General features: G+C 41.0%; 1 protein-coding gene across 25 annotated transcripts in view; it reads left to right on the top strand.

The window, feature by feature from the left end:
* The window catches only part of PTPRD (protein tyrosine phosphatase receptor type D), a 1,160,352-nt gene that overhangs the window by 452,999 nt on the left and 685,898 nt on the right, over positions 1 to 21,455 (top strand). For all 25 annotated transcript variants that reach the window (XM_081844735.1, XM_081844724.1, XM_081844745.1 and 22 more), the window contains one exon: positions 4,461 to 4,508. The gene's annotated coding sequence lies outside the window, so the exon portion shown is untranslated. The remainder of the gene's footprint in view (positions 1 to 4,460; positions 4,509 to 21,455) is intronic.

Genomic DNA, 21,455 nt, shown 5'->3' with positions numbered 1-21,455 from the left:
ACTCGAGATACCTCTAGAAAAAAAATTGACAGAATAAATGTTTCCTCTTATAACCAAGCAAACAGCAAGAACTCAGGAGGGATACATCAGGTTGTGTCATAAAGTTGACATATCTTGTCACTTCTCCAGTGCTCCCGAGAAATGATTGCTCTCTCACTTTGCACCTGTGGTTTGGGTTTTTGGCTTTTGATAGTCACTGTATAGATCATTTATCTACTTGCCTGGTATTTTCTTGAAGGCTTCCAAGAAACATACATTTTATTCCTATGCCCCAGGAAGCAATAGTACTTTATGCAATTATATTATTTCACTTGTCTTGCTTTGATTGCATATGTATATGTTGTTGTTGTTTTATCTGAGTGGCATGATGGTTTGAGCCATCTGGATTGTTTTACTACAATATTCCTTGAATTGTTCACTGCTGCTTATTTAGCTTTCACTGTAATTTTGAGTTAATAGCTAGGGGTTCAAGGTTTTGTATGGAAGTGCTACTATTAATAATACTTTGTGTGCACCCTTGAGATTCCATATCTCATCCTCCCTTTATGGGTAGTAACAGAGCCAGTGTGGTGTAGTAGTTAAAAGCAGTAGCCTCGTAATCTAGTGAACCAGCTTCGCTTCCCTGCTCATCCACATGCAGCTGCTGGGTGACCTTGGGCAAGTCACACTTCTCTGAGGAGATTGTTAGCCGCTTTGAGACTCCTTCGGGTAGTGATAAAGCGGGATATCAAATCCAAACTACTACTACTACTACTACTCTTCTTCTTCTTCTTCTACTACTACTACTACTACTACTACTACTAGACAATGGATATGAGCTTGAGATCTAATCTATGTCCCCAGAAACAAGGCCCCATAATCAACACATTTACCATTTCAGTATATGTTGAGAACCTTTCTATTCACCTTGGTGTTTTCTGACATGTGAGGCCAGACACTAGGCCTTTAAGAATTTTTTGGTTATTCATTATTTTAAAACATTTATTGTTTTTTTAATTATACTGTATATTTGCTTATTTTATTGTTTTACATTTTATCATTATGCACCATCTGGAAACGTGAGCATGGCGAGCAGCATATAAATATTTTAAACTTTACACAAACGGGAGAGTGAGGTAAAAGAACGAGATGGTAGCGTTTTGGTGTGTACTACCTGCAGATGCACTTGTAGTGACACACACACACCTCCAGAGAGCAAGGCCTCAGTAATGAAGGTGAACAAACTGGACAGGACAACTTTCTTTGATTTTAAAAATTGGTCATAACTTCATTGATTTCAGATGTAGGTTGGATTTGGCTTAGGCATTGGGTGTATATCAGGGGTCAGTAACCTGCAGTCCATGGGCCACAAGCAGCCCACGGGGGGCGTTTAAACGGCCCACGAGCCACCCTCGAACTGAGCTGCCCACTCGGCGAGTCCCCGAGCACTGCCCTAAACCGGCACAGCACAGAGCGTGGACTCACTTCTGCGGCGCCAGAAATCACATCTGCACGTGTGCAGATGCCAGAAATTGTGTCGGCACAGATGCAATCCGGCCCACAGAGCGATCTCCGCTTGAGTGAACTGGCCCAGGCGAGGTAAACCCCTGGTGAATATCCTTCAAAGTCTCTCCCCCCCCCCCCGGTGGAGGGCTGTTTCATGACAGGGTCAAGCCCAGGATTAACAGGTCCTTCGCAAACCACAAGTCTACATGGATAACCCTCCCAACCACTGAAGGAAGCTTTATATGGCCCATCTGCCGCACAGCTTTTGGACAGAGACTTCCTACTAGACCCCTGTAACAGGGTAACCTGTTATCATACATTTCTGCACCATGAACCCCGAGATCAGACACAGACCGCTTTTATCAGGTCCCAAGCCCCACCCACTTGACCCTGCCGGATTGGCCAAGATTCAGATAAACAGATGGGGGGATATCTGCCACTCCCCAGTGGGCAGCCTAAGAGTTCCCCAACAGCCATCTGCCTAACTCAGGTGTTGCGTGTTTAGAGCGATGGGCTGCAACAGCTGCCTACCCTGTGACCATTCTCACTGTAGGTAGCAGATAAATTAAGCCCCCCTTGAGGACAGTGTTGGACATGGTACCAGGGCTGCAGGGGATAAGGGGATTGGCAAAAGTTTCATTTCTCCCCTCCCCCACCAGGCAGCTTCTGCACCAGTGTGCATTCACCCTACTAGTGCTTCATTCCTGCCCCTCTCTGTCCTTGGTAGGCAACAGGGATGTTGGCAAACAAAGGCCAAGTGGCTGCTGCTGCCCCACGCTGCCATTTGCAGGGGTCCCCCACTGGATCAAATGCCTTCCATGGATGGAAGGATACAGGAACCCAACAGAGATAGTGAACAAGAAAGAGAAAAGATCAGGGGGTATTTTCCTATTTGCCAACATTGAGAAGCACATACTGATGCAGTTTTATTCAGTGAGCAATAATTGTAATCTGTTTTTAGCTACTGTGTTATTTAATTTTTTTATAGAAAGTCTACTTGAAAATTAGCTGGGAAATGCAATGATCTGGTTAGTAAACAATCATCCTTATCAGTTACTTTTTTTTTTTTTAATTAAGAAGCAATGTCAGTTGAAGATAGCATCACAAAAGTATCAGCTCTTCCTTGTTTCAGAAATTCTAATGTTTGAGGCTGCTGGGGGCTTGTCGCTTAAGTAATTTGCATTAACCATGTCTAGGAATGAGGGCATTTTGCCCAGCAGCATCTGCTGCCCCTACAAGAATTAAGGCGATAAAGAGAAAACCAGGAAATTACCATTAACTTCAGAGGAACCCTGACTCATTCAGCAGACAACACACAAAACCTGAGACATACACATGCATCAAAAGGAAGCCCATAACAAGGGTGTGGTGGGGAACCTATGTAATACCATAGATCCAAAAGGGCTTAGTAATTTACAGAAAGGGGAGAAAGAGTTTAGAGAGCTGCTTATATATTATAAAGGGGAAAGGCCTTTCACTTCCCCTGGCCTGGCCCTCACATCCTGTCCACCAGTAAGTGTGGATGGCCTGGCAATATGTACCTCACTCTTCTACAAAAAAATATCCCACCTAGAAATGTGACTGCTTCACCTAACAGAGAAGGCTGGCTACAGGGCTGATCAGATACTTGAATTCTCCTGGAAACAAGTCATGGGACTCATTCAGAAAAGCAGTAGTACTTACTTGTTATCCATATACAATCAGTTTCCAAACTGGAACAATTTCCATTACCCATTTATCAAAATTGCATTGTTAAAATAAAAGGGTTGTGTGCCACCCCGAATCTCCAAAGGGTTCCAAGCACTCACCTAGGGTTGTATTTCTGTTGGGAAATCAAGACACAACAGAGACCAGTGTCTTTAAGAAATATGGTTTATTGTACACATATTTTAGACCTGGGTCTACTTTGAAGAGAGTTCAGAGCAGTACATCTCCAGAGGGGCTTGTTCCTCCCAGCAGTGCAGCACTGTAGTCCAGGCATCATTTCTGTGCTTCTATCCCAGTCTGTCAAGATGGCCTCTAAATTTCAAAAGGACACGTTATTTACTGTGTGAAATCACACTTCCTGTAATCTCCCCCTCCCAGCTCTATTTGCCCATTGACTGGCCATTGTTCAGTTATTACTCCCTGATGGACCTTCTCCCCATGCAATTTTCTGGTTTAGCCTGCCTTTTCAATCTAACATCTGACATCTTCCCTTCAATATTGTAAATATTATCTAAATTCTACCATTTATTTATTTCTAACATTACATAACAATTCTAGCAGTTATGGGTGTCCTTACACCTCCAAACTCTGTTACCCCAGATCTGTAAAAAAAAATACATTCATGTTAGACAGTGCCAGAAAAAAGAGGTGCCAGAACTCGCCATGAACACCTCCCTTGTTCTCTTAAAATGGCAATGGTGCCCATCTGAAAGGTGCCGGAACTGAGTTCTGGTGAGTTCCTCCCGTCTCTTCACTCTCATTAGCACTTGTATGCTGGAAGAAGGCAGTCGAACAGGGAACACCAGCAAGGATGAAGGACGACCTGGAGTCTCCAGGGTTGCTAGTGAGGCACCAGCAGGACTGTGGCTTGGAACATTACTGCCAATTCTGGCAGGAGTTCAATCTCTCCTCACAGTTCAGTCTGGAATCTGAGGTTTGGTGTTGTCAGTCCATTCTAACAGCATGTCATGCTCCCACCACATTTTTGTTGCATATTTAGACTGTGATTAGAGGTGGAGAATACATGTTTTAAATAAATGAAAACTGTAAATTTCTATTTATTAATTTCTGGTGATAACATTCTGATATTTTATTGTGCTTAGTCGCTTTTAGGTATTTTTAAATTGTTTGGAAATGTTTTAAATAAGCCTTTATTTTTAATTGTATTGCTATTGCTGAAGTGTTGTGATTAGCATTATTTCAACATTTTCTTTGAACCTCAATATGAGATGACATTTTCTCTGTGTTTCTTTTTTTACCTGTTTCAGGTCTCAGGGTGGAGAATTTGGAACTGAATCAAAATCTACACACTCAGGGTAAGACTGATAATTTCTGTTACCTTTTTTTGCTGCAAAGTGCTTAATAATCTAAGAAATTAAATTCTAGTGAGAAGGTGCTCTACTCAGATATGGATAACAGGCATGTTTTTGCTATTTGAAGTTATTTTGAGACAGCAGGAAGTTACATGGCATATATGTGGGCAGATGTTTCTGCAGTTTCAGTTTTAAGAAGCCAATAAGATGGTCCTTGTTTCTATCTAGAATTGGCTGAACAAATCAGTGCTTTTTGACAGACATATGTTACCATGTTTGAGTTTCAGGTAGGTAGCCGTGTTGGTGTGATGCAGTCGAAATAAATAAATAAAAATTGTCCAGTAGCACCTCAGAGACCAACTAAATATGTTCTGGGTATAAGCTGTTCTGTGCATGCACACTTCTTCATGTTTGAGCTGTTCTTGTAGATCCTGTATTTTTGCACTGGCCATGATCCAAAGACACATAGGACAAACTTTTTATAGTGAGCCAAAATTTAATGTCCATGGTGAAGTCTCTCTTTGAAGTTTAGGTTAAACTCTTGTTTGTAGTCCTATGGTTTGGGAAAGGGTGTGATTTCAACGTAGATTTTGAAACATGCCTGAGATATAGTTGCTTTTTAAAATGGGAGATGTTCTGCTGAAATAAATTCCAGTTATAAACAGAAAAAAGATTCATGGTAAGAAATTCCATGATGGAAAGGAATAAAGCCTACCAGAAGTAGAAAGTAAAATGTGCTTTATCACCTGTCAAGCATTATCAAAATGGGTTTCAGCAGCCAAACTTTAATACCATAGCTCCAGGAAGTAAAAAAAATGGATGCTTTTTTCACTGAAAATAAAAATTAGGGGTATGTTGTTAGGGCTTGGAACTGTTTTATATCCTATGCATTCCAATAAACGGGGGGGGGGGGGGACACCTCTCAAAAAACCCCACAGCTCTAAACCTATTGAGAATAGGGATTTTCAGATGATCCTGTACTGCATTTTTACATGGAAGTAAGTTTGTTTAACAGAATTTACTCACAATAAGTAGCAGTCTGCTGTGATTTAACAGCCAACAAAGTAACTGTGAAAGTTGAACTGATAACCTTAACACTGTTTCCAGAATGCTCTGCGATGTTTAAGACTGTTCTATAGGATTATGGATAATAAACTCAAGTGCTTGTTTACACAGAGATGCTCTAGTTAGCATTCCACTGAGATAAAGCTTATAAGGTAACATCATTTGTATTACACAAATTAGCTGTCATGCACAGAACATTTGGGCAGACAACAAAAGCCCCAAAGAGCAGAAAACCCAAGCCCAGGAGAACTAGCTTGTCAGCTTTGTTTTGTGGTTTTGTTGATTGTGTGAAAACAGCAGTATCAAATGTATTCCAGGAAAAGTGATATGTCTCACTACCCCCTTCCACTGTAAAAATACAACCTCAACTGTTTAAAGCCAAGTATATGGTTCCATTCACGAAACGCCTCTGAAGGGGGTTGCAAAAATGAAGGTTTTTCCTAAACAACATATGATTCATCTGGGGGAAAAAAGGTTTGCTGTACCCAGTTGTCCCTGAATGTACAAATCTTTCTTTCTTTTAAAATGTATTTTTACATATTATGATGGGGGATATTATTGGGTTATTCAAGAATCAGTAGCTTCCTCTGCGTTCCCATCATTCTTGGTCTACTCCTTGACCAGCAGCATTTGATTAACAACCTTGAGATGAAACCATATTTTTGTTAACCATTCTGATATTGTTGCATGCCACCCCAGTAGTGAGAGATTCCAGGCTTTCCAGGCCCTTACCTGGGGTTCATGTTTCCTTTTAGAATGAGGCATGGTGGAAACTGTGGTTTATTTATGCATGCATACAACCTGAGCATACGATGAAGAGGTTCACAGCATTATCAACCCAAAAGGGTATTGTTTCTCCCATAGCAGCAACCTTGATTCAAACAGAAATCAAACATTGCTCTACAGCATTGCTCTTCCCTCCCTCTCCAGCTTGCTGATTTCCTTCTAGATCACATCACTGCCATATTCTCCAACTATTTTAATGGGACATTCCCAGAATAACAGAAGTCATCTCAGCTTCATCCCAGGATGTCCTGGGGTTGAGCTGGTGCTTGCAGCCAGCACTGATGCTTGCAGTGGTGTCATGCTCTCGCAAGGGCACAGCACCAAAAAACACATTTGTTTTGGTATTGTGCTCCCACACAAGCCAACGGACTCACATGGCAACAAAAGACACACTCTCATGTCCCGATTTTCATCAGGGGAATGTTGGAGGATATCCCCTGCTACCTCTGCTCCAAACTCTGCCTTTTTCTGTTGAGGGAAGGACCCCACCCATTTGCTGTCACACTCCGAGCCTCTTAATACCTTTTAATGGCTCTAGTTACAGGTAGGTAGCAGTGTTGGTCTGTCGTAGTCGAAACAAAAATAAATAAATAAATGAATAAATAAATAAATCTTTCCAGTAGCACCTTAGAGACCAACTAAGTTTGTTCTTGGTATGAGCTTTTGTGTGCATGCACACTTCTTGAGATACACTGAAATAGAAGTCACCAGACCCTTCTATATAGTGAGAGGGTGGGGAGGGGTATTACTCAGAAGGGTGGTGGGAATGGGTGATTGGCTGTTAGGTGTGGTAAACCTGCTGAATACTGTTAACAACTGGTCTTACAGGAAAAAAGCAAGGGGTGAGATGGCTAAAAACAGCTTTATCATGTATAATGAGATAAGAATCCAAAGTCTCTATTCAGACCAGGTCTCTCCATGGTTTTAAGTTTGGTAATAAGTTGCAATTCAGCAACTTCTCTTTCCAGTCTATTTCTCAAAACAAAACAAATTCCTTCCAGTAGCACCTTAAAGACCAACTAAGTCAGTTCTTGGTATGAGCTTTCGTGTGCATGCACACTTCTTCAGATACTTCAGATAGGTATCTGAAGAAGTGTGCATGCACACGAAAGCTCATACCAAGAACTGACTTAGTTGGTCTTTAAGGTGCTACTGGAAGGAATTTGTTTTGTTTTGACTATGGCAGACCAACACGGCTACCTATCTGTAACAGTCTATTTCTGAAATTCTTTTGTTATAAGACAGCTACTTCAAGATCTTGTATAGAAAGTCCTGGGAGATTGAAGTGTTCTCCGACTGGTTTCTCTGTCTTGTGATTCCTGATATCAGATTTATGTCCATTTATCATTTGGCTGTAACCTTGCCAGGAGGCTAGCATGGCTATTCCAAGAATTAGAACCCTTGATACATTTCATACTTCCTGGATCCAGGTATTAGAGGGGTCTGGCATGCAGCATACTTCACCCTCCCCCCCCCAAAAAAAACCCCACCATATAACAGGGATAAGGAACTATGTGGCTAGCTAGATGGTGCCATCATTCCTAACCGTTGGCCATACTGGCTGGCTAGCTTACTCAATTTACTAACTAGCTTACTCAATTTCAGATTGCTGGCTTATGGGAGCCCTTGAACATTTGCACTACTTTGGCAATGAAAGGAAACAAGCTGATGAACAAGCAAGTTGTTCCGTTTTGATTATGGAATAGTGAAATGTAAGGATACTTGGAAACGAAATGGAAATGGGAATGTTTCCTATGAAAGCTAGCCATGTGATGCTGTGCAGTTTTGAGTGAAAATCACCTGTGTGTATATCTCCTAGGAAATCCCACGGAAACTTTAGAAGGTGAACTTGTTTTCTGTAGTTACTAATGACTCAAAACTTAGTGTCATAGGGTTCCTCATCCCAGTCATGAAGATCTGCTTTCAAATGTAGGTGATGAAAAGGAAATCCTGCTTTTTTTAAAACCAGAAGTACATGGCCTTCTGCAGTTTCATTATTTCAGTGCTCAGAGTTCTCTCTTTATAATAAAATGGTACATAGAATGACTGCATTAGGTTAATCCATAGATTATAGGATAGGGTTGAAATGAAAAGGTTTTGAAACTTTAATTTTATGTAGTCTAGGAAGGAAAAAGATGTTTAAATGGAACAAATCTAATTGAATTATATAAACTTTAAAGGGAAGTACTTGATAATGTCAGAAAGATTAGCTTCTTCTAGCACAGCATAAATGATGAGTCTATGAAGCAAAAGACAGTCTCAGAAATTTGAATTCAAATAGGCAAGGAGGAGTTCTTTGTGTAACCTGGCAAAAATGCAGGAAAGTCTTACAGGCACCATTACTCAAGCAAGTCTAGGCTATACAGCAAAAGACAAAAAAATACACTGTATAGTTAGTATATAGACCAGGAAATGCTTAGGAGTCTTCCAGACCTACCAGTGGTGATTTGTGTTTTAATTTATTTTGGGGGAAAATAAGCCTAATCAGTTGCATTAGAATTAGTGGTGAGAATAGAAGTATCAGTTACAATTTTATAGGTTTGTAATGAAGGCTTTTTGTGTTGCACTATCACATTGCATACATTCAAGTATTGACTAAACTTTTTTTGTTTTATTTATTTATTTTGGACTACTGATGTGTTTGGTAGGTCATAAGTAAATCACACTGAATTCAATGTGACAAACTCCCAAGTAAATCTGCATAGCCCTGCACTGTCCAAATAATAGAAATCCAATGAATTTTGTTCTTTATGCTTAATAAGGTGTTACAGGCTATGAAGCTGTAGATCAGTATACCAGCAGTTTAAGCCAGGAATTATGGTCTGTTAGCTCTGAGGTTTCCTAATACCATATATAATACCATTTTTTGATGTTGTCTCATTCTATAGCTCCCCCCCCCAAAAAAAACCTGGTACCTTATCAAGCTGGCTGGCATATCCTGATATACTATACTACAGTTGTACCTTGGTTGTCAAACGCCTTGGTACTCTGACGTTTTGGCTCCCGAACGCTGCAAACCCGGAAGTAAGTGTTCCTGTTTGCGAACATTTTTTGGAAGCCAAACGTCTGTTTCAGCTGTTGGCATTGTTTCCGGGGCCAAACAACCAATCAGAAGCCATGCCTTGGTTTGCGAACATTTTGGAAGTCGAACGGACTCTGTTCAACAACCAAGGTATGACTGTATATTATAATATACCACACTTGGTATGATGTATATTTAAGTGTGTCTTCTAATCAAGTTTTCCCAGTCCCAGATGTACTTTTCTTTATCCTAAACCAAATAAATACCATAATTGAATATATTTCACTGAATAGTTCATTGAATCTAGAGTATTAAAAGGTAGGGAGTAGTTGCTGTCCAAATTATCCAATTATACTGAGTTTTATTTAAAAACAACAACAGCCAACAGTGACAGAATGACTCTACACATTATATACTACAGTTACCCTTTGTATAACCACTGGCTTAAGATTTAATGCAAAATCATTAAATCAGTTCTTAGGTAATAGTGACAAATTTTCTAGAACGATACAAGAAAAGCATTAATATTACAAGTCCATTCTTCTACATTTCAATCTGTTCTTTGTTCCCACTCTAAGAAATGCAGTTTGGAAGAAGGTGGAATGAGTGGGAAGGCAGCACTGGAATAAGCTCATTGTTAGTGATAGGGGTGGTCACCCCTTTGGTTCTGCCAGTCCATCACAAGCTGTGCAATGCATCATTTTCTCCCCCTTCTGTACGTTGCACCTCCCACTCATAACCGTAAGGCTTGGGGTGACGAGAGGATATTGAGCACTTCTGGGACGTCGCTGCTAGCAGGGGTGGGTGGATTGTTAGGCAGCAAAGCAGAGCCAGTCTTTTTACTAATTTTCACAAGAGATAATGATCTGGTTTAGAAAGAATCGCCCAGAAGCAGCTGTAACAATTGGAGTTGGGGGCATAAAGTCACCTTATTATGAAGGGAGGTGTATCTGAATCAGATTACGAGCAGTAGCGGTTTTTGTCAACACAACCCCTGTTCAAAACCTGTCCTGTGGATTTGAGTAGTTCTGTACTCATTGCGACGGTTGATTACCTAGTCCTTCCCCATCCCTTGATAAACAACCATTCTCAGTAAACTGCAAAATGAAGTAACTACTTTAAGCATCTTGGGACTATTCTGAAAAAATCCAAAAAGGTTTCAAGGTAGAAAATATCAGCTGGGAAAACTGGACCCTCATAGTGGGGGAAAAAGTACCATGAGAACTGTACTTAGGCCCATTTATTTCAATAGGTCTACTGAGTATGACTAATGCTGGGTATCATCCCGTATCTATTGGGTCTGTCCCAGCTTACAGAGCAGAATATAATCTTTCTCCATCCTCCATGTGAGAGCCCTTTAGATATCTGAAGATGTCAAGCTGGGTCTTCTTTTCCCCTCCCCTTTTTGAAGATGGGGACAACATTTGCCCACCTACAATCCGCAGGGACCTACCAACTGAGCTATCCCAGACACCTCTTCTTCAAGAAGAGAAATAAAGAGACTAAGGACTCATACAGACTAAGGGAAAAGGGACTGCCACACCCACACACAATTCAGTGTTTCTTTCCACCCAATAAACTCAGCCAACATATCCACAGTAATCATTTGTTAAAGATATATTAGTTCACTACTGTTATTTTTAAGATGTATGTGTCCCATTTGTCACAATGTTGTTGTTGTTTTTGGTCTCGAGGCATCTGCACTATATGAGTTTGTGAAGTCTTCTGTCTCATCATCTCTGTTGAATGAAAACTTTTGTGCTTAGATAAGAATTATTTTTTATCATGGCAGGGCTCTGCTTGCTTATGTGTGTGTTTTAATCTATAAAACAATAAAAAGGACAGTTAAAAAAACGTAGGCTAGATGAGAGAGAAAAATAACCTAGAATTCCCAGATCCCCAGAGGACTCATTGTAATAACTGAGCACAAAAGAACACCCTTTGCTGTAGTTTTAATTTATCTTTTAAATGTAGTACCAACTTCATTCTCACCAAGACTAGCTGTTTCCCAACCACGATCCACCTCTACCCTACTACTGGAGTTCCACTCTCCTCTATGGTAGGAGAAAGCGCGTAGATGAAGTGTGGAATTTGCTGTCACAAGATGATGTTGTGGCCACAACTTGGTTAGCTTTCAAGGAGAAATAGACAAAGTCATGGAGGACAAAGCTGGGTACTAGTCATCATTATGGCTTTATTTTACCTCTGGTATCTGCCTCTACTGTAATTAATAGTTGCTGGGAAACACGAGTGAGAAAGTGTGATAATGTTCACTTCCTGATAATAGGTGTCCCACAAAAATCTGAGTGGTCACTGTGATAGCAGAATGCTGGCCTAGATAAGCCTTTGATATGATGCAAGGGGACTTTTCTTAGGTTCTTGGATCATTCATCCTTCAACCAAACATACCTGCCAGCCAGGCACTAAGAGAAATTCCTTTCTTCATTAGGGAGAGAATATGCCACCAAGACCTATTTTAGCCTCCGACGGCATTGTACTTCAGCTACTCTCTCTTCCCTTTGGCAACACAACTTATTTTCACACACATACACCCTGCCCATTCTTGGTTCTTATTCCAAATCAAGGGAGATCAGGGGCCCAGTTTGGCCCTAATGATTCTACCAAGGCATCTCTTATTCCCTCCCCCCAGGCAACTTACTCAATGATTAGCTATGATAGACTGAGGAACCACTGAAGAGGGTGACCAATTTTTGCTAGGGAGGATTTGGGTTTGAGGATGAGGAGGTATAGGATATATATGGGGGGGGGTTGTTTTAAAAAATTGCAGAAGTAAGGAATAAAATCAGCACGGAGCTTGCTTGGTCAAATGGTGAAACATAACCTTTAAATATGACAGGTAAAAATATTACCTTGAAGATACTATCTTTGATAGTCTTCCTACTCCATTCAACCTTGCCTGAAATATTATGCATCTACTTTTCTAGGTTTACTACAATACTAATGAAATGTATTAGCATCACAGCTGGGATCAAAAAGCTCTTTTGGGGAAAACCTTGTGGCTCCAAGTTTGCAATTTGCTTTCTGTTCTGCACCAAGTTTCATTCATCAGAAGCTTTATTTTCTGCTGCTTTAAATCAAGAAAACTTAAAGCAATAAATACGCTTCATAAAAAATTGGATCTTTCTTCTTTTAATATTTGTAGGTGGGCTTTGAATCTAAAACAAATACAGCACTCCTTCATGCATAAACACAGCAGTGTAGGAAGCATTCTTCCATAGTTTCATTTCACTCCATCACAAAGTATTTTGAACTTGGGAAAGCCACCTGGGCTGAGTCAATCATGAGCATCTTCCCATCTGTTATGAGTTTGTGGTTGCCAGACATCCTCTAAATTCCTGGACCTAGTAACTGTTAGAATTTAATCAAGTTTTCTGAACCCCTGGATCCAGCAAGGGTTAGAATATAAGTCAGGCTAGCTTCCTCATGAAGCTATTAAGAGAACAAAGGAAAGGTGATGAGCCATTAAGAAAGCAATGGAAAGGGGGCTCTGTCCCAGAGGGCAAATTGGTGGGGCCCCTCCTCCAGATCTTAGTGAGATAGAAGGACAACAGCCAGAGTTGTCACCAATTGTGTCACTTCATTAGTGGCAGATGTTGAGAGGCCAGCTGGTGAACTGAGCAAAGGGACATCTCTGTTCAATCGAACCACCCCACAGATAGCCTGGCATAAGAGGTGTTTAGATTGCTCTGTAAGGCTGCAATTGTAATGATGCTTTCCTAGGAACAAGCCCCATTGAATTCAGTAGAATTTTCCTCTGACTAGACATGTTTAGAATTGCCCTGGAGGAAGATCAGTGCATTATTTTATCAAAGCCTTAAAAATAGCACTATAAACCTGTTTACAACCTTTTTTTCACCCTTACATACAGTTTACATATAGCAGTTGACTTGCTGGACAAAGCTCTGATTGGCCTAAGGTGCTTTGTCACCCACTTAAAAAAGAAAGAAAAAGGTTTCTTTACAAAAATTCCACGACTACAAAATATTCATTAAATCATACTTTAATCACATAATAAGTTATATATTGTTAAGCAAATATTATCAAAATATATCAAGGTGCTTTCTAAGTTCAGACAAAACTCAAGGGGATTTTGTATTTGATTAGCAAAAGTTTTCCATTTCCACATTTGGGGGTGTTTTTTTATATCCATCCTTTTGATTCTAACATTTGGCAGCATTGCCATTTTAATACTTTCTTAGTTCCACTGACTAGCAGGCTGATCATTTGGTGACATATTAGGTCCCCCCCCTCCAGCTGATACCCTTTAAAATTATTACCTGATGATAGTCAAGCTTTTTTAAACATGCAGAAATAATTAGTAATGGGCATTTCTAATGGCAGTCACCACCAATAGATTATTAACAATTGTTCTCAGGCTGATTTCATGACATGCCTTTGACCTTCCTGAACAATTCACAGCAATCCCTCTAACAATCTTTCTCGTTCTTGTCAACTTTCAGAAAAAAGGAAGGAATTCTACTAAGCAATTACTTTATATTCAAAGGCCATGTCAATATCTGCTTATCATAAGCCTAGAGTGACTCACATTTACAAAGGATGTAGAATAGAAAATGGAAATTAAATGCTAAAGTTAAATTATTACTTTCATCAAAATTCCATTGTTCTTATTAAATACCTGAAACATAAATGATTTAAAATGCACCTGAGCTGAAACCTTTCTGTTTACTTATTCAAAGGCTTTGGTAACTTTGCTGAGAAGGGCACATTTTGATTGCTCCTCAAGACCACGAGGGTATTTGCAAAGGATAGTTCATGATGGCTCTCTTCAGAACAAGGGTAATGAGAGTGTGTGTCCTTGGTGAGCTCTCTCATCCTTTCTCCTTGCATGGGAATCCAGTTTCACAGCAGAGAAGAGCAGACTTGTGGTGCATTAACAAACAAAAAAGTTAAAGAACCCCTGGATGGTTTGTTGTTGTTTAGTCGTTTAGTCGTGTCCGACTCTTCGTGACCCCATGGACCAGAGCACGCCAGGCACTTCTGTCTTCCACTGCCTCCCACAGTTTGGTCAAACTCATGCTGGTAGCTTCGAGAACACTGTCCAACCATCTCGTCCTCTGTCGTCCCCTTCTCCTTGTGCCCTCCATCTTTCCCAACATCAGGGTCTTTTCCAGGGAGTCTTCTCTTCTCACGAGGTGGCCAAAGTACTGGAGCCTCAGCTTCAGGATCTGTCCTTCCAGTGAGCACTCTGGGCTGATTTCCTTAAGAATGGATAGGTTTGATCTTCTTGCAGTCCATGGGACTCTCAAGAGTCTCCTCCAGCACCATAATTCAAAAGCATCAATTCTTCGGCGATCAGACTTCTTTATGGTCCAGCTCTCAGTGGACCAGAGAAGAGCAGGTTTGTGGTGCAATTAAACAAAAAAAGTTAAAGAACCCCTGGATGGTTATGTCCAGTCAAAGGCGACTATGGAGTTGCGGCGCTCATTTCACTTTCAGGCATAGGCGCCGACTCCATGGGGCCTGAGGGGCCCGAGCCCCCTCAAAAATTCATTTGGGGGGGCTCCGCCCCCCCCAATAATTTAAGAACATTATTAGTTATATTATGCTTTGTAAAATCACAAAATTATGTTGGTATTTTTTATTTTCCTTGTTTGACGATAGTTACCTTTTAAAATACATTCAGTAATGAGTTAAAACAAAGCCACTCCCGATCTAGAGAGGGGGTGAGGTTGCGGGCTCTTGACCCATCAACAATCTCGCAGGGCTTCCCCCTAGCTCATTAATATTCACCGCCCACGGCGGCAGCCAATCGGCTGCCGCAAAGGGCGGGCCCTCACAGGTTCACTTAAGGTTGGGGCAGCCCGGGGCTCGCCCCTTTCGTTCCCCCAGCAGCAGCAGTTTGGAGGTCTTGGGCCTCCCCAATATTTTTTATAAGTCGGTATGGGCCCCCGCCCCCCCAATATTTTTTATAAGACGGCGCCCCTGCTTTCAGGCCAAGGTGATTGTCCACAGACAGCTTTTTGGGTCATGTGGCCAGCAGCATTAAGCCACTTCTTATGCAACAGAACACCGTGACAGAAGTGCACAGAAATGCCATTTACCTTTCCACCGCAGTGGTACCTATTTATCTACTTGTGCTGGCGTGCTTTTGAATTGCTAGATTGGCAGGAGCTGGGACAGAGCAACGGGAACTCATCCCATCACGGGGATTTGAACCGCCAACCTTCGGATCAGCAAGCCCAAGAGACTTAGTGGTTTAGACTTTTTGCAATGAGGGAATCGCCAGAAGGCCCTCAGAGCTGGATCTCACTGTCCTGGCTGAACAATCGGGGTGGAGATGCTCCCTTAGGTCTATGGGGCCAAGGCTATTAAGGGCTTTAAACAGGAGTCAGCAAACTTTTTTTAGCAGGGGGCCGGTCCACTGTCCCTCAGACCTTGTGGGGCGGGCGGAGTATATTTTTTTTATAAAAAATATGAACAAATTCCTATGCCCCAAAAATTATCCAGAGATGCATTTTAAATAAAAGCACACATTCTACTCATGTAAAAACACCAGGCAGGCCCCACAAATAACCCAGAGATGCATTTAAAATAAAAGGACACATTCTACTCATGTAAAAACACACTGATTCCCGGACCGCCCACTGGCCAGATTTAGAAGGCGATTAGGTTGGACCCCCCCCCCGGGGCCTTAGTTTGCCTACCCATGGCTTTAAAGGTCAACACTTTGAATGGGTTATTTGGATATGAAAATGAAGCTGGTGGAGACAGATTCTTCATCTCACCTCATTAAGCATGGATTCATGGACTGTTAAAGCTTCAATTCACTGCAGATCAATTAATAGATAGTTGAGAGAGGGAGTCCCACCCATTTGCACTCTGGCACAGAGCTACTTCCTTTGTTTTCTTAACAATGCATACTTAGTGTGCCATTACCTGGCTGGCCTGGCTATTCCAGCAATTGAAGGATGTCTAGGCATGCAGCCCAGCCAGCCAGCCCACAAGCACATATCCCTAGGTTTCAATAGAGCTTTCTGCCATGTAATTCTGTTACAGTTGCAGATTTGATATTAATCAAATTGTAACCTTCATTTTATTCAAGTTTTGTCACTCAGTTCGTATATAAATGCACAATATCCATGCTGTAAATTTGTAACTGGATTATGGTGAATTATCAAAGGACGCCCCACTTTTCCAAAGGCAACTAGACAATAGAATGTGTATGAATCAGTAAGTGTGTGTTTGTGTGTGTGTTTGGGGCACACTCTGTTTTCCTCATAGCTGAATATGTTAAGTATAATTAATTTTGTACTGCAAAATCATTCTGCTTCTCTGATGCTGATTTTATCAGCCATTATAAATATTTGTACCTCATCTGAAACTTTCTCCTTATTTAGCAGATTGTGGTTATGCTGACATATCATCAAGATAAGACTTCTCTTGATTTAACTTCCTGATAAGAAGATATTGCAGTAAACTGTATTGAGGAACAAATTTGAAAACACAGTTAAGCTTGCAAAAACCCTTTAAACAGAATGTTTGCAATTCTGGAGGTAATAAAATGGATTAGATTTCATTGTGCAGCTGAACAGAATACAGTATCTAATATGTCAGCCTTACACGACAGATTATTAATACACTGCCACTGTTATCAGTAGATACTAATCTGCAGTGATGGCCATGAACTTGAAACTACTCTGTTTCCCCCTAAGTATCCTTGGCTTCTAAATCACGTTTATTCTTTCAATACAAATGATTTTCTGCACCACAAAGAGCAGCATATATATCTGTTATGCCATACAATTGATGACCTTCAGGTTGTTAAGTAATATATTTGCGTTAAACAGTAGGCCATAAATTGCCACACAAATTAATCTTCTTCATTCTGCTTCCTGCCAAGGTTGTCTGCGCTTACAGTATTTGGGAATGTTGCGAATCAATATAGCGGTGCCCATTGAATTATATCAGCATTAGAGAACCACTGCTTTACGGTTCAAACCAGATCTGCCAGGCTACCCAGTTTGGCCCACAAAGCCATTTTTGGCTGTACACAGCCACCTCTCACTCACCTGCCATCAAATGATGTCAGGTGTGGGGCAGGTACAAGGAACAGCCATGAATGCATGACTTAGAGTGTGCCCCACTTTTCCCCCTTTGCAGTAGGACTTGGTGCCGTTAAAATTTGGTGCAGGAAAAGGTTCCACTTTGGGGCTATAAATAAAAATGTGCCAGAATTATAATTAGGCCAGGGGTTCAGGAACCTCTTGCCTTCCAGATTCTTCTATCATCCTTATCTGCCACAGCTAGTGGCCAGGGATTATGTGAATTGTACTAAGCAAACCATCTTTCAAGGTGCCAGCAAAATTATTCGTTGACAATGAGATCTTGTACACGCCTAGTAAGACAATGTGTTTAATGGGACTTACTCCCAGGTAAGCAGGTGTAGGATTGCAGCTTTAGTGTCATTTTCTGAAAGTACTTTTGTGGGGAGAAATGGACCTGTCATGTTCTACCTAATGGGCTTCTTCGAATAATTGTTATCTGTGCTCCATCAGTGCATGGGTTTAGCATGACAGGAAGAGTGCTCACTTTCACGTATGTTTGTAAAACTACCTCTCAGTGAATGTAGGCAGAAAAGCTTTGTACAAAGATCAGCAGTCTATGGGCCCTAGGACATTTTCCAGCATAGGGTTCCTCTCCAGTTAATGCTTTTCTTAATTGGAACAGTTGACTGAATGTGTGACTTGCAGCTTTTTATCATATGAAGAGTTCAGTATTTGGTTTAGTTAGTATCAAGAAAATATGGACAGCCTTGGGCCTATTCTATAAACAACAGCAAAAAGTGGATCATTTCTTTTCTAATTTAAGGCACATTCCCCTTGGCTCAATAGCTACCGAATTCTTTATTTAATCATGCTGAATTTCCTAGAATTGCTAGCGGACATCTCTCCCCCTCCACTGCTCTGCTCCGGAATGAGACATAGTCTAAGTAACTAAAGCAGAATCAGAAATCAAAGACAAAACAGTTGAGCCATGATGCCGATTGTATCTCTGAATATAGTCATTTATTTATTTATTTATTTTTATTTTAAAGTTTATTTTGGTTACTTGAACTGTGTTTGAAGAAAGCCTTCTGGTTGGCTGTCATTCTTTTCCATGGCTAGATTCTGCCTCTGCCATATGCTCTTCCTATTATATAAATTGTTTTCGCTTAACTGGGTTTCTGTCTCTGTGTTCTTAACCTGAGAAAGCTATTCCAGTTTACTGGGCTGCAATAAATTGCTGGTTCAGCATACAATGACACAGTAAGGGCTTTCATACAAAATTGGGATACTATTGATAAATCCAGTGAGGGAAACTGGCACAGCTTCCTATCACGTGTCATTCCAAGTAAAAAATAGTAATCAGTTTGGCATAGGTAGCAGCAAATCTTCATGGTCACCACTGCAATTTCCCCTAGAAAAATGTGAATCCCGCCATCCAGACAGGCTGCTCAGGACTTTTGCTTTTATTTGGAGAGGAACAATGATTTCTGATACCAGGTCCATAGTTCTCTGAAGAGTTTCAATGTGCCTTTAGATATTTTTGTTGTATCTAGATTTGGTGTACCGGTACTTTCCTATTCCTGGATTTAAAAATGCAACGTTCTGCTCCCCCAGTGGGCAACCCTGTCATCCTCTAATAGGGTGGGAGAACCATGGCACTTGGAAATTATTTCTTTTGTGGTTATGTTTATATTGCTTTCTTTTCCTGTTCAGAGCAGGAACTATTGTTTCAATAGAATATCATTCATTTGCATCTCTACTACAGAAATACCATCATTCAGATTACAGTAGCCAATTGACTTGTGACTTTGAACAGGAATAGACTAAAGGAAGGAAAACATCAGCTTTCACTTGCTCACCCTTTGTTTTCTTGAGTGTTGGTTGCTGAAAATTATAGCAGTGTGGGAATGCTACTCAGCAAGCACACTATGCTGGGAATTTTAGGTGAGATACCTACACAGTGGAAGTTGCTTCCAGTACCAGTCACCACACGAAAGCGGAGGAAGGTACAGATAGTTTACTGTTGCAGAAGATAAGGCTCAGTTAAACAGTTCTGGACATAGATATATACAGCTTGTAGGCCATTACAGTTACAGATATCTACATATGCATAGAAATTCAAGGTATCTTTGTTGCTCTAAATAAGTTCAGCAATTCAAGATATAACACTGGGCAACTAACAGACTCAGGCTGACTCAGACAACTGAATCAGCTGACATACATTACTCACAGATATAGTAGGGGCACTGGGTTGTAACCATAGTAACTGGCTTGGCTGACCATAAACTTGCAGCTAGCTCATCTATGGGGATGATTTACGGTCATGAAGGAAACTAACCCCTTCTCATGTTCAGTTACTCCCAACATACTAGTGGGCTCTCCATAAGTGCTTCTGTTTACTTCATATTTTTATATCCCGCACCATTCACAATGACAATCCGCATGTATTCCACTCTCCTGCTAACGTCAATTAAGAAGATACCGCAAGGTCTAAACTCCCCTCTCTCTTTTTGGAAAAATGCAGAAGCATTTGGTTACTGTAGTTCAACTCACTAGCTGCTATACCTCAAAAAAGCATTCACTCCCTGCTGACGGGCTGAGCTGCCTGCACAGATACTTTCCCCAAAGAATTTGGCTGGAGAATAACAGCTGATGCACCAGTGCGCTATATCCACAAGCACAGCTAGCAGCAGTCTCCTTAGGGATGAAGTGACTCAAAGCATCCTTCAAGTTTCCTGACATATCTTTCCCCGTCCAGATCTGCCTACTTTAGAGACTTTTAATAACTGGTTCAGCCGGATAGAGGAAGGCTTGTGGGTATCCTACTACCAACTTTATCCTACAGGGAGGTTGACATCATCACTGACCCCAAGTGAATAGAGATCAAAGCACAGAGCTTTCACTCCAATGTATACCTTTGGGAAGGGAGAAAGTTATGCACAACTGGAAGCACATGTTCAAATACTATAAAATATTGTAGCATGGATATAGCTTTATGAGTTCTTTCAGTCACACAGTATAAATGAGTTGCTTCATTATTGTCATTGTTATATTCCTTAAATCTTCTATCCCTCCCCACAAAAAGGTGGTAAATTTACAGGCTCAAGATGAGTACAATGTAGGAATATGCAGATGGCTGGCATTGGGATCAAACCTGTCACCTTGATGTTATTAGCACCACACTTTAACCAAAGGGTTCCTCATGCAATCCACTAATCATGGAATAGTATGTAATGTTTTTGGGGTAAAAATGGACAATTCTACAATAAGTTCTAGAAGACAAGAGAAACCAGGAGGTGTGGAGGTCAAGTTAAACAGATAGGTTTAGCATAAGTTTTAAATTTTGTCTGATGCCATTTTGTCTGAAACAAGTGCCACAGCAGTGGCAGGCAAACCTGAGAGTTCCTTCATGGGTTGTGTTCAATATAATTATGTCCATCCAAACATGCTAGTCATGCCCTACTGCACAAACACATTTTGCTTGACAATGTAATCCTGAAGAAGAAGAAGAAGAAGAAGGAGGAGGAGGAGGAGGAGGAGGAGGAGGAGGAGTTTGGATTTGATATCCCGCCTTTCACTCCCCTTCAGGAGTCTCAAAGCGCCTAACATTCTCCTTTCCCTTCCTCCCCCACAACAAACACTCTGTGAGGTGAGTGAGGCCAAGAGACTTCAGAGAAGTGTGGCTGGCCCAAGGTCACCCAGCAGCTGCATGCGGAGGAGCGGAAACGCAAACCCGGTTCCCCAGATTACGAGACTACCGCTCTTAACCACATTGGCCATTGTGTCACTTCCGGTGAAAGATGAAAGGTGGAGACAATAATGTTATATTGTCCATGTTTTTTCTACTCAGTGCTGCCATTTTCTTTATGCTGTTTCACTCCATTAAACCTACTCTTAATTGCATGTACAGTAATTTCATGCTTGCTAATTGCTAATGTTTTTCTTTTTCCCTGATTTATCCTCAGCTTTTTATATGATTGGTCATGTCACTCTTCTCTTTTCTCTCTAGAGTTTGTTGAGCATTGCATTCTTGGCTTCATTCTTATCTAT

This window comes from Podarcis erhardii (genome assembly GCF_964252035.2).
Source record: "Podarcis erhardii genome assembly, chromosome: 17".
Lineage (NCBI taxonomy): Eukaryota > Metazoa > Chordata > Lepidosauria > Squamata > Lacertidae > Podarcis > Podarcis erhardii.
Note: the sequence above shows the minus strand (reverse complement) of the source record. Positions and strands in the feature narration are given on the sequence as shown.